This window comes from Anas acuta, chromosome 1, assembly GCF_963932015.1.
Source record: "Anas acuta chromosome 1, bAnaAcu1.1, whole genome shotgun sequence".
Taxonomy (NCBI): domain Eukaryota; kingdom Metazoa; phylum Chordata; class Aves; order Anseriformes; family Anatidae; genus Anas; species Anas acuta.
Genome location: NC_088979.1, coordinates 106,664,181 through 106,675,470, shown reverse-complemented (window position 1 = coordinate 106,675,470; position 11,290 = coordinate 106,664,181). Strand labels below are relative to the sequence as shown.

The 11,290-nt window shown below is 35.3% G+C and overlaps 1 long non-coding RNA gene across 1 annotated transcript in view; it reads left to right on the top strand.

The window, feature by feature from the left end:
• Positions 1-565: 565 nt before the first annotated feature.
• LOC137850217 (uncharacterized) overlaps positions 566-11,290 on the top strand; it is a 49,054-nt gene continuing 38,329 nt past the window's right edge. The window contains exons 1-2 of the long non-coding RNA XR_011092373.1: positions 566-1,806; positions 2,669-2,777. This is a non-coding gene — a long non-coding RNA (uncharacterized lncRNA). The remainder of the gene's footprint in view (positions 1,807-2,668; positions 2,778-11,290) is intronic.

Genomic DNA, 11,290 nt, shown 5'->3' with positions numbered 1-11,290 from the left:
TTTTATTTGCTTTTTGGATTTATGACTGTCAGATATGATTGTTCTTACATTTTGGCTTTGTGAGTGTAGGAGTCCTCAGCGTTGGCCTAATCTTTTTCTCAGTAAGGATAGTGGGAGTTTTGTTTACCACTACCTTCAGGAAGAGCAGTGATGGCTAATACTGAATCATTTTACTAATCCAGGCTTTGAAAATTGGAATGCTTAGGAATTTCTTTTAAGTCACTTTTGAGAACAATTTATCATCCTAGGAATGGTTAACACAAAATGCAAATGCCAATTCACAGAATCACAGAATTGTCTAGGTTGGAAGAGACCTCAAGATCATTGAGTCCAACCTCTGACCTAACACTAACAAGTCCTCCACTAAACCGTATCACTAAGTTCAACATCTAAATGTCTTTTAAAGACCTCCAGGGATGGTGACTCCACCACTTCCCTGGGCAGCACATTCCAATATTGCCTCACAACCCTTTCAGTAAAGTTCTTCCTCATATCCAAGCTAAAACTCAACAGAGATCACTGAATTTACTATTTATCTTTTAGGAAAAAAAAAAAATCAGTAAAGTTAAAAATATCTATTTCAAAGTTAAAAAAAAAATGCTTTGACTTTCTTTTAATGAAACTCAATCACTGATTTTTAGTTTGTCTTCTTGTTTGTTTTTGTTTTGTGATAGAGGGGGTGTTTTGACTCAGTTGCAGTTTTTTTTGTTTTTTTTTTCTTAATTTTTCTTGTTCTCGCAATTTCAGTCATATATAAATAATTTTCAAATGCATACCTGTATATGCAGACATATGGTCTTTGAGCTCATTACAGAACATTTCTCCCAGATGCTCTTCAGTTTAAGTGTTCATGGCTTTGAGGTAGGGGTTGTTGTTCGTTGTTTTTTGTTTTGTTAGCTTGTTTGTTCGTTTTCCAGGATCTAGTTCAACACCGTTATGGAGTTCATTGGGATTAAACACAGCAGGATTATGGGGTTCACCAAGACAAAAGGATGCCTTCAGTCTGTCAGCAAAAATAATTGTAGTGTTTAAACTAGTTTATAATTCAAAATAACAACCAAGGATATTCTGGGGAAAAAAAATAATAATTTTAAAAAATTGTAAAATTTAATTCTTTGTATTGTTCAAGGGACTGAAGAATTCAGATTTCCCATTTTTTGTTTTACATCTGGAAAGGTAATGTACAGCTTCTACTGGCATAGAAGTATGTGCCTAATTCTTTGTTTTGAAAACATACCCCTAAAAACCATGTATAAGAACTGTGTGATGGTACAGGGGAATGAAAACACTCCGTTTTAAAAGTCTAATTCCCCACTTTCTTTTTAGCCTAGTCAGTATTTCATTCACACACACTTTTAATATTCTTGTTTCCTAAATCATATATTAATGTTTTTGGTCTCCATAGCTGAAAGGCATAATTCCAGTAATGAGGGGAAATAAGCAGAATGCTTGATGAAGTAGCTAAGCTACCAAACAACAAACAGAATGTTTCATCAACTATGTTTTAACAACTGGTATATAAAGCTGCCACGGTTTGTCATTTCCTCGCCAAGAAATGCATCGCTTTTTATTACAATGTGGTATGTATCAAAAGGGTCAAATAAAGCAAAATATTGTGAAAGCATAATATACAGCAGCAATAGAAAGTGAGCTAAGAGGATATCATAGAAAAAAAATATGTTTTTATAATTATATCATACAGTAATTCTGTATTTTTGTTTGTTTTTCCTACTTCTGTGAGAACTCTGGCACATCTACTAAATCACATGGAAAGACCCAGAATCCAGAATCAGCAGTTACCCTCAAGTAAGTGATACAATCTCATAGCTAAATTAGTTATTTTCTTCCTTACCTGCCCTGTATATCATACTAAAAATAAAGTTTGAAGTCTGAAGTTTCTAGGAAAGGACCAGAGCTTTAAGTATCTATTTTTGATCTGTTTTCTTTCTTCTGGAAGACTTATAAGCAGTTTGATCAAGAGGAAGAGGAGAAATCAGAAATGGTAAAGTTAACTTCTAAATTACTGACAGCTGAGTTCCCAAGGCTGTGTGTTTTGTTCATTATTTGTAGGTTACCTTTTCTAGCTGTAGAAATATATTTGTATAATAATTAAAATAATTACTTTTTAATGCATTCCTTCAGTTATGTTTAGCAATATTCTATGAAAATTACCGAATATTTTTAAAACCTGAAAAAGTGGAAATAAAATGGTGTTAGGAAGGAGGATTTTTTTGAGCTGTTAAATTGAAGAGTACCATAAGTGCCTCTATTAAAAGATATATTTTGCATTTTTCTTACAACTTAAAGCATTACAATCCCCTTTATAAGTGATGCTACCGCTTACATGTAGCCTACATCTGCAGAGGCATTAACAAATAAGGAAGCATCTGCATTAGAGTTTTGGCTCATAGCATAGAGTGGTGACAGAGTGGATCACCTGAGTATTCTTATTCTTTGTGCATTTGTTTGACTTGCATAGATTTGGTATTCATTAGAGAAGTCTACTTTGGAAGAAACAAAGTTAGGAGCTGTGCTCCGGGTGAGCACCAGGTGCTCCAGCCCCTGGTAGAGATTCTGAACCAGTGGCTGGTTCTTCAGGCATCTTGGAACCTGAAGTATGGTGGAGTATTTACTCCAGGAAACCAAACTAACTGTTTTTCATCTACAGGTTACTCTGGAAGAACTTCCTAGGCTCAAACAAAACCCCAAATTACGTACGTACCAGGGGAAGGAAACTCAGTTTTGTTGGCTTCATCCTGTGACTCCCTGCCTGTTAGGTAAAACAATGTTAATCTGTTCAAAGTTAAAGTAGTGATATAATATAAGGTGCACTAAAGCCAGCTCTGAAGAGACTGGAGGGTAGACAAAAATGTCTACAATTTTTTTTAAGTCCACTATTAGCACTTGGGGAGCTTTGTACAGAGGAGGAGGGGGGAGATACTTGGAATATGTCCTGATTCTGTTAATTGCTTGCTCATTACTCCATGAGCAAGCTTACACATTATTTCCTGGTTTCACAGCTGGAAATCTGTCTGATGTTATCAGCTCTTTTGAAGTGATTGGGCAATACCTGCATGATTAGAAAGAAAAAAAATCTACAGAAAGAGATTATTATTAAATGTTTAAACTTAACATGAAATATTCCAGCCTTTTCTCATGTATTTAGTCAAATATACTGGTACTATATCTAGTTCTGTCATTTTTATTAATATATTTTATATAAGAAGGAAGAAATCTGTGGAGACTACACGCACAGTATTGCATTCAGTGTGGCAGCAGTGGATTGTCTCAGTGTTACACAAAGAACATAGGAAAAAAACAAATCAGGTCAGACCATTTCTGACAGCCTTATGTCTGACAAAGGCCAGCAGTGGATGTCCAGAACATGGCAAAAATGTAATGACATTTCCTGGACTACTATTTCAACATCACATAGCATTTTTTCAGGTGTTTTTCTAGACAGGAATAATGCTTCACATTTTATAACCTTCAAAGGACAAAGAATTTTCCTTAAAATGGATACCAGTTGTAATGTACTCTTGCTCTTTATGGGGACTGAGCAAGGTCATTATCTACTCTCCATGTTAGACTCTTGATTGTATGCATTTATGCCATGTGCTCTTCTCCCTGTCACCTCTTTTCCAAGTTGAAGGGTCCTAGTCTGCTTAGTCACTTCTTGTACAATATTGCCTTGATAATCTTTGTTATTCTTCTCTAAAATGTTACACTTTTCACTGTACTCTTTTTGACATGGGAAGATTGGAACAAGTAGCATTTAAAAAGAAGGTACAGCATAGTTTTCCACATAATCATAATGATAATTTCAGTTTTATTTTGTATTTCTTCATTATTCCTAAATGTGTATTTGTTTTGACTTCTGTCAGTTGTTAAATTGATCTTCCTGGTCCAAACCCTCTCAGTGCACATGTTGAGTTACAATTGTTTATTCTATACATGGTCTGCTTTACATTTTTCTATGATGAAATTCGTGTTCATCACTGACTCTTCTGACATTGTTCTGTTCTTTGAAATCAGCCCTCCTCTTTGCTACTGTGAATAAGTTAGTATCATCAACACACTGAAGCACTTATTTGTTCATCCACTTCTCCACATCACTTATGAATAAGCTGAGATATCACCACAGTTGCTTTTGATTCTCCATTTAAAATCTCTGACTGTGAAAACTGGCCACTCATGCATGTTTTCCAACCATGTAAGGACCTTCCCATGCCTATGTTAGTTAAAAGCATTTGCTCTGTGATTTTAAGAGACACATTTTGATGTTCTGAGTGGATGATATCCAAATCTGCTCCATCTCCATACTTTTCATTCATTCAGAATAACCCTTGGAAGTTTAGATTTCTACTTACAAGAGACATATTTAACCTTCCCAATGTATTTGATTCAGCTGTTCACTAGTTTGGTTACTTTTTACAAACAGTTTAGCTGTTCCATACTTGCTTTCCCTCTGAATGCTAATGATTGTCTAGAAAACTCTTATTTTATCAATTTAAACTATAACATCTTGGTACCAGTATTTAAACTTGAAAACGATCAGTGATAATTTTACACGTAAACTTTTTTAATTTATTTATTTATTTTCACGGTAAGTGCTTAAATGTATCTCCATGATAAATACATAAATAAAGTAAAAATCTCCTTGGCCTTACCTACTCTGCATACTCCTCCTATACTCAGAGTTCTAGTTTTTCTGTGGTCTTTTTGAATGGCTCCTTTCTTTTGATGGTTTTGAAAATTTGAAAATGTTTGAGTATTTATCATCTGGTTTTAGGTCTTCAGAAAGTTGTTCTGCAAGCTCATATTTGGCCTGTCTTTTACATATAACCTGATAAAGGTTTTATGTAAACCTTCTTATAAGTCTTCTATTTTCCTCATTTGCAGAAATCTTCACTATTTAAAGGCTAACTTTCAATTTTAATAACTTCTCCTAACTTGATATTTATCCAGCTTTTTCTCAAGTTTAAAAAACAACAACAAAAACAACAAACTAGAAGGGGTATGCATATAACCTGGACCTCTAATACTCTAATACTAATTTAAATAGCTTTGAGCCTACTGCAAGAATTTATTCTTTTGACTTTCACAATTCATTTTTCAAGATCTTCCTCTTCTTTTGTAATTCTCCTTTTCATATTTTGTACTACTAAGCAATAGTAGAATTTATGAATCTGTTTTTTCCTGTATGGGTGTACAGCCTCAGCACCTTTTGACTGCTTTATTTACTTTTATGAAGGACAGCTCTTCAGATATAATCTTTGAGCCACACCTTACTAACAGTCTGGACCTAGTTAGTTTACTCCTTCATTACCTAACTAAGATCTTAATAAAGCAATCATTTAGCTTGTCTAATAGTTTGATTTTAGTCTCATGTCTAATACAATATTTGCCAAATCCACTTGGTTTTCCATATCTATTGCAGTTATCACTTGCAGCCTCTCTGAGCTGACATGTTAAAAATTTAATATTCATGTTCACCATGATCTCTGCACAGCAGTGGTATACTTTAGATTTGGTGTTGTTTTCTAGGAACCTTAGCCAACATCAAAGGAAAAGATTTGCTTGTCTTCTAGAATATTCAGCATTCTGGGAGTTTACAGACCCTTTTTGAATTTGTTTGACATAGTCATGTGGTGGTTGTCTACAGTTTACTGTCTAAAAGATAAGTTTTGAAGGCATGTTGATGACTGGGCTTAATAGTTTTTTTGGTGTGAGGTTTTTTTGGTGTGTGTTTTTTTTTTTCCTTTTTTTTTTTTAATTTGAAAAGACTTATTGCATAGAAATAACTTTATTTGAAAATAAAAGAAGCTATCTCTGCAAATGCTATGCGTTGGATGTGTGAATCTAGTTTTCATGTTCAGACTTGGTTTTTGATGAGTTTCTAAATTAAACTTCACAATGATTCCGTTTTAAATGATTCTTTAATCAAGGTTGTTATCTTGGCAACAAATTGGCTTTAAAACAGAATCCTCCAAATATCACTTTTTATAGAAAAGGGATTGGTCTAAGCACTCATTTGAGGTTGACACACTGGTTTGCTCATCTTTCTGCACACATTTATCTCTTAAATTATATTGCATTAGGCTAGAAAAAAGTTCTTCATAAGAAGCAAGTTACATAGTGATATAGTTACTTTTAAACTGGTTGTTATTTTTGTTTGTTGTTGTATTTTATAAATATCACTTTTTCCTCTTGACCATGCTATTTCTCAAACATTATCTAGATAATCTGCAGGCATGACAAGCTCTGTAGGTATGGAGGATATTGATTAGAGGTATACAGTGTAGTACATTGAACTTAGCCTCTTTGAATGAGACTTCTGTAAAAGTCTTGTTTATACTGCTAACTGGCTAATAGCATCCAGTATTATCCTCTCAAACACTGCTTATAGGTCATTGGCACACAACACCCTTTATAACTTTTTAAAAGGCAGAAAACTGAATAAGATTTTACTGGAAATATGGTACAATATCTTCAGTTTCTACACGGCATTTGTTTCATTTTTAGTTCAGCTGTCCCTGCTGGCTAAAGCTCAGTTCTTCGGGTGGGACTGAGATAATTATCTTCTATGCCAAAGACAAGACAGTTCATTCAAAATGATGCCTGGAGCTGCAATCAGCATTTGTAGGAAAACAGCAAACTAGGCTTTTTAACATGACACTAATCTTTCCCTAAACAATTACAGAGAGCTGACCTTCAACTTTTCCCTTTAACAATTTTAGTTTGTAAGGAGGTTTACAGTACATGGCTGGGTTTTCTAAAATAAGATTTGAATGTCCCTCTCTCCTTAAAAAATGAATGTGTTATAGAAAGAGAAAATGCTGCAGAATGGCTGATTCAGCGTGATTTGCAGGAAGTAATAAATGCCTGATTTTGGAACACAAATAAGCATTGTTAAAAGCAATTCTAATTAACCTGCTGCTTGTGAAAGAAACTAAAATGATAGTTTCGAAAACTGAGGTCCTTTGTTCATCTGCAAGAAAGATACAATGAAGAGATCTGTAATGCAAAACTTTGCTTCATCATACCAGTACTGTCCAAGTCCATTTTGTGAACGGGCAGTAAACAAGGTGTAAATAATAAGTTTTTATTAGCGTGACTTAGTAAGAAACTATCCAGAATTCAAATTTTCAAATGCTTATTCCCTTTTCATTTGTGGGTCAAGGTCTAGAAATATTTCACTTCTGGTCATTAGTGTGTTAAACTTATGGAAAGAAGGATTTACAGATTCCAAACCCAGGATTGTTACAGGGACACCTTATCCTAAGCCCAGTCTAGTGTATTGCCTTGCTGTGGCGATGTAGCTTTGTCATTACTCCCTCAGTGACATCAGTACTTAGTAATTTACTATGGAAAACTTGTCAGGTCACTGTTCTTGTCGGGTCAATGCTGACATTTCAACATGGGGTGACACTGGGGCAATAGGTGTTCTGTGAGCCTTGGACTGAAAACTCTTATAGTGGTTTCTCTGGAAATACCTTCTATATTGAGCATTTTGGGGTATATACTTTCTCACCTCCCATTAGCACCCTCTAATTTGTTGCAGGGCAAGCAGCAGACATCTTCATCAGCAACAAGTCTCTTTCAGCCTTCCAAAAAATGACCTGTCCCCTGCCTACAAGACAGAAATAAATAGTTCAGGATGGAATCTGGTCATAAGTATGTGTACATGGGGCAAGTATGAGTGAAGAGAAATAGTCAAATGTGGGCAGATAGCTTTAAGTAGAGGGATGAGGTTTTATTGACTAATCATTTGGCCTAGCTGCACAAGGTGTGCTTAAACTTCTTTCCGTCGTTGACCTCCATGGTGACATTTGTCCTAGCCAGCTAAAGAGGCAATGGAATTGTGCACCAATGCATGACTGCACAGAGCTGTTAGCAGAGCCACAGGAATGGCTGCAGCCTGTGCCAGCTCTTCTTGTCTCTGACAGTCCTGCACCCAGAATGCAGTGGTTACAGCTCCCAGCTGGGATGAGGGAGCTGGTTTTGGGGCAGGAAGGCTGCTGTGTATGTGAGCACTCTGTGCCTCACTTGCCCTTAGGACCATGGAATGAAGAAATCTGCAAATTAGTAATTTGTTATTGTTTTCATTTCTATGGTTTATACCTCTGTCCAGTCGAAATCAAGCTGGGATAACTAACTTTATCCCAGCTTTATCTTTAAGCTTCACATGATTGTTAGCTTCAGTCAGTACTATGTTTTGGTGTAGTTAAACTACTTAATTATATATACATATTTCTGTAACCCATTGCCATTTCTGAGCTATCCAACGTCTCATCAGGTTCATTTTTAATACAGTTGACATCATTGTGTGATAATAAATACTGGATGCAACTCCAAAATTCGCATAGTACAGTCATCAAGATATTGCAAGTGCTACATTTCCTACATTACAATAGCAGAAATTGGTACATAATTAGCCCTTTGTATAGCACAGTTGAGTAAGGAAGGAAATGACAGTAAGAAGTATAAATGTACAAGTGGATTTGGTGATGAATGTCTGGGGAAAAACATCGGAAGGACCAAAAAAAGGAAAAAAAGAATCAGGCAGTGAGGCAGGAGGCATGCCTACTTGACACAGCAAGCTATTTTACCTACTGTCTGACTGCAAGGATGTGAGGATGCTTTGGTACAGCATCTTTGTATGCACAGTTCATGCTAACTGAAATGCTGATCTTAGGTCAAATTCAGTATCAATGTAGCATGGCTACCTGCCATGTGAACCAGAATTGGCTTGAGCAGAGTTGCATTTGCCAGTATCCACTTGTCCTTCCTAATCTGTCTAAAATCAGGAGGAACAGAAAAATTCTAAACTTTGCTTAAGTGGTATACAAACATCAGCTTGGAGCACTTTACTAAACATTATTGAAAGAATAAAAGTTATCAAACTAAAATGAGGGGTTAGGCAGTAATTTGTTTGTGTACCTGCAGATACTCCCTGAAGATGTAATTCAGTTTTCATTTGTTGTATATTCAGAATATCTCTCATTTTGTTCAGGTAATGATTGATTTTGTGCCAAAGACTGGAAATTGTGCTAAACTGAACACAATTATTTTTCTTTTCGCACAATATTCAAGTATTCTGCAAAATAGAAAAAGATCCAGTTCAGTGTTGTGCTAGGTGTTGAACAAAGGAGCTGCATACACAAAACCTAAGAAAATGTTATCTGTTTCATTATAACAGAAGGATTGATTTATTTGGAAAAGGGATATGTTTACATCCTTCTCAAAGATAACAAAACAAACAAACAAACTGGAATCTATGAAAAGCTTTGCTTTGTACTTTCCTTTCTTGAGAAAGTTCTTGTTGCTTACACACACCCAAAAAAAATAAAAAAAAAAATCAGTGCAGCAACCTTCTTCATGCATTATGTAGGTAACATTACTACAGATAAAACGGATGGAAACAGTGCTTCCCTGATGTTAGGGCCAGCTCAAAGACAGGGTCTTCAAAGCAGTGTAAAATACTAAGGGAAGAAACAAACACTGCTTTTGCAAGCTTAAGAGTGAAGTTTGACATTACCAGTGAATATATATCCCTAGGAATTTATTTTCAAGCAGATGGGAAGGAGGGCTGCTTGGCTTATGCCACATCCGGTTTTTCACCTTCTCCATAGTGTAAAGAAAAGGAGGACACAACATTAAGAACAGCTGCTTCATTTGTTGTAATTCCTCAGATGGGAGGCTGCTGTGTCCTTTGGAAAGGGGAAAGGAGAAGGAAGCAGGCACAACAGCTTCAGGCAGCCTTTGGAGGTAGCAAAACTGATGTCAGGCTCCTGAACTTTAAGGAATATCTGAGTGACTGACCACAGGATGCAAGACATGAACTTCATGTTGTGGTCAGAATGAGCAGACACTTCCGGATGACTAGTTTATCAGACTACACTTTGCTAGGCATTCATGATATGTAAAAGAATTTGAGTATTTTAATTTTGGAATACAGGAATCACACTGTGTGCTTGTTATGGTTATGAATGGGTTTCATCATATGAGTGGTAAATGAAACAGGTGTTCAAATACCCTGCCATGACTCCATGCCATTATTTATGGAATATTTATGATGAATACTGGGAAAGGAAAGGAAAGGAAAGGAAAGGAAAGGAAAGGAAAGGAAAGGAAAGGAAAGGAAAGGAAAGGAAAGGAAAGGAAAGGAAAGGAAAGGAAAGGAAAGGAAAGGAAAGGAAAGGAAAGGAAAGGAAAGGAAAGGAAAGGAAAGGAAAGGAAAGGAAAGGAAAGGAAAGGAAAGGGGAGGAAAAGGGGGGGAGGAGGGGAGACAATTAAGTTATTTTTATTTTGATGAAGGTACTGAAAAATGTAAAGCAAATTTAGTCACTGTATGGCAAATTGTGTTTAGGCATTTGCATATTTAAATATATTTAAATACAATTTTAAAAAAAAGCAGTGGCACTATGAGACTATAAAACTGAACAACAATTACTCTATGAACATCATGCCTTTAGTTCAAGAATTGTTCATTCTTCACTTTTACCTGCCTGAACTTATAACATCTATGAATGGTGATTATTTGTGTATTTCAAGCACTCAAGATGTGACACAAACTTGGCTTCCTTAAGTACAGTTGAAAGAGTTGGAAGTGCTGGTTTTAACTTAAGTTCTACAAGGAAAAAAAAAAAACAAAAAAAAAAAAAAAGAGAAGTTAAAGAGAACTAAATTTGTTGCAAATATGTACCTGCTGTAATGCTCTAAGGTTGAAACATTGCAATGTGCGTTTATACGATCAATTTTATTTTTATATCTTTATAGGTTTGAAAGATGAGTTAGCTATACAACTATCTAAATGATTACTTAGTCACAGAAAAATAATTTTAGTCTGTCCAAATGTAATTTTAATGTATACATTATGTGTTTTGGTTAGCAGATTTAATTAGGGCTTCTCTGACATTGTATTTGGACACAGTTGTATTATTTTACATAGTTGAGTAATTTACTCAAATATGAAATTGATACAAACGTAAATGAGTATAAATTCAATATGAACAATCAAAATATATGTTCTATGTTTAACCACCTACTTTCAGTTGAAAATGATTATCTTGTCCTGTAAGACTTGTTCAGTGTTGGTGTGATCTGGGAAAGCTGGACTTTTCTGATGAAAGTTGTAAAATCAGTGTGTTTTCTTAATGGAAGACACTTTGGGGTGATTAGATGAAAGTGCTGCCGATCACTTATTTGTTTTTTATGTAAAGAGAGTTAGTATTGTTTTCTGGTCTGTTTTGACTCTCAGTTCTCAATTAAGCATAAGGATACCTGA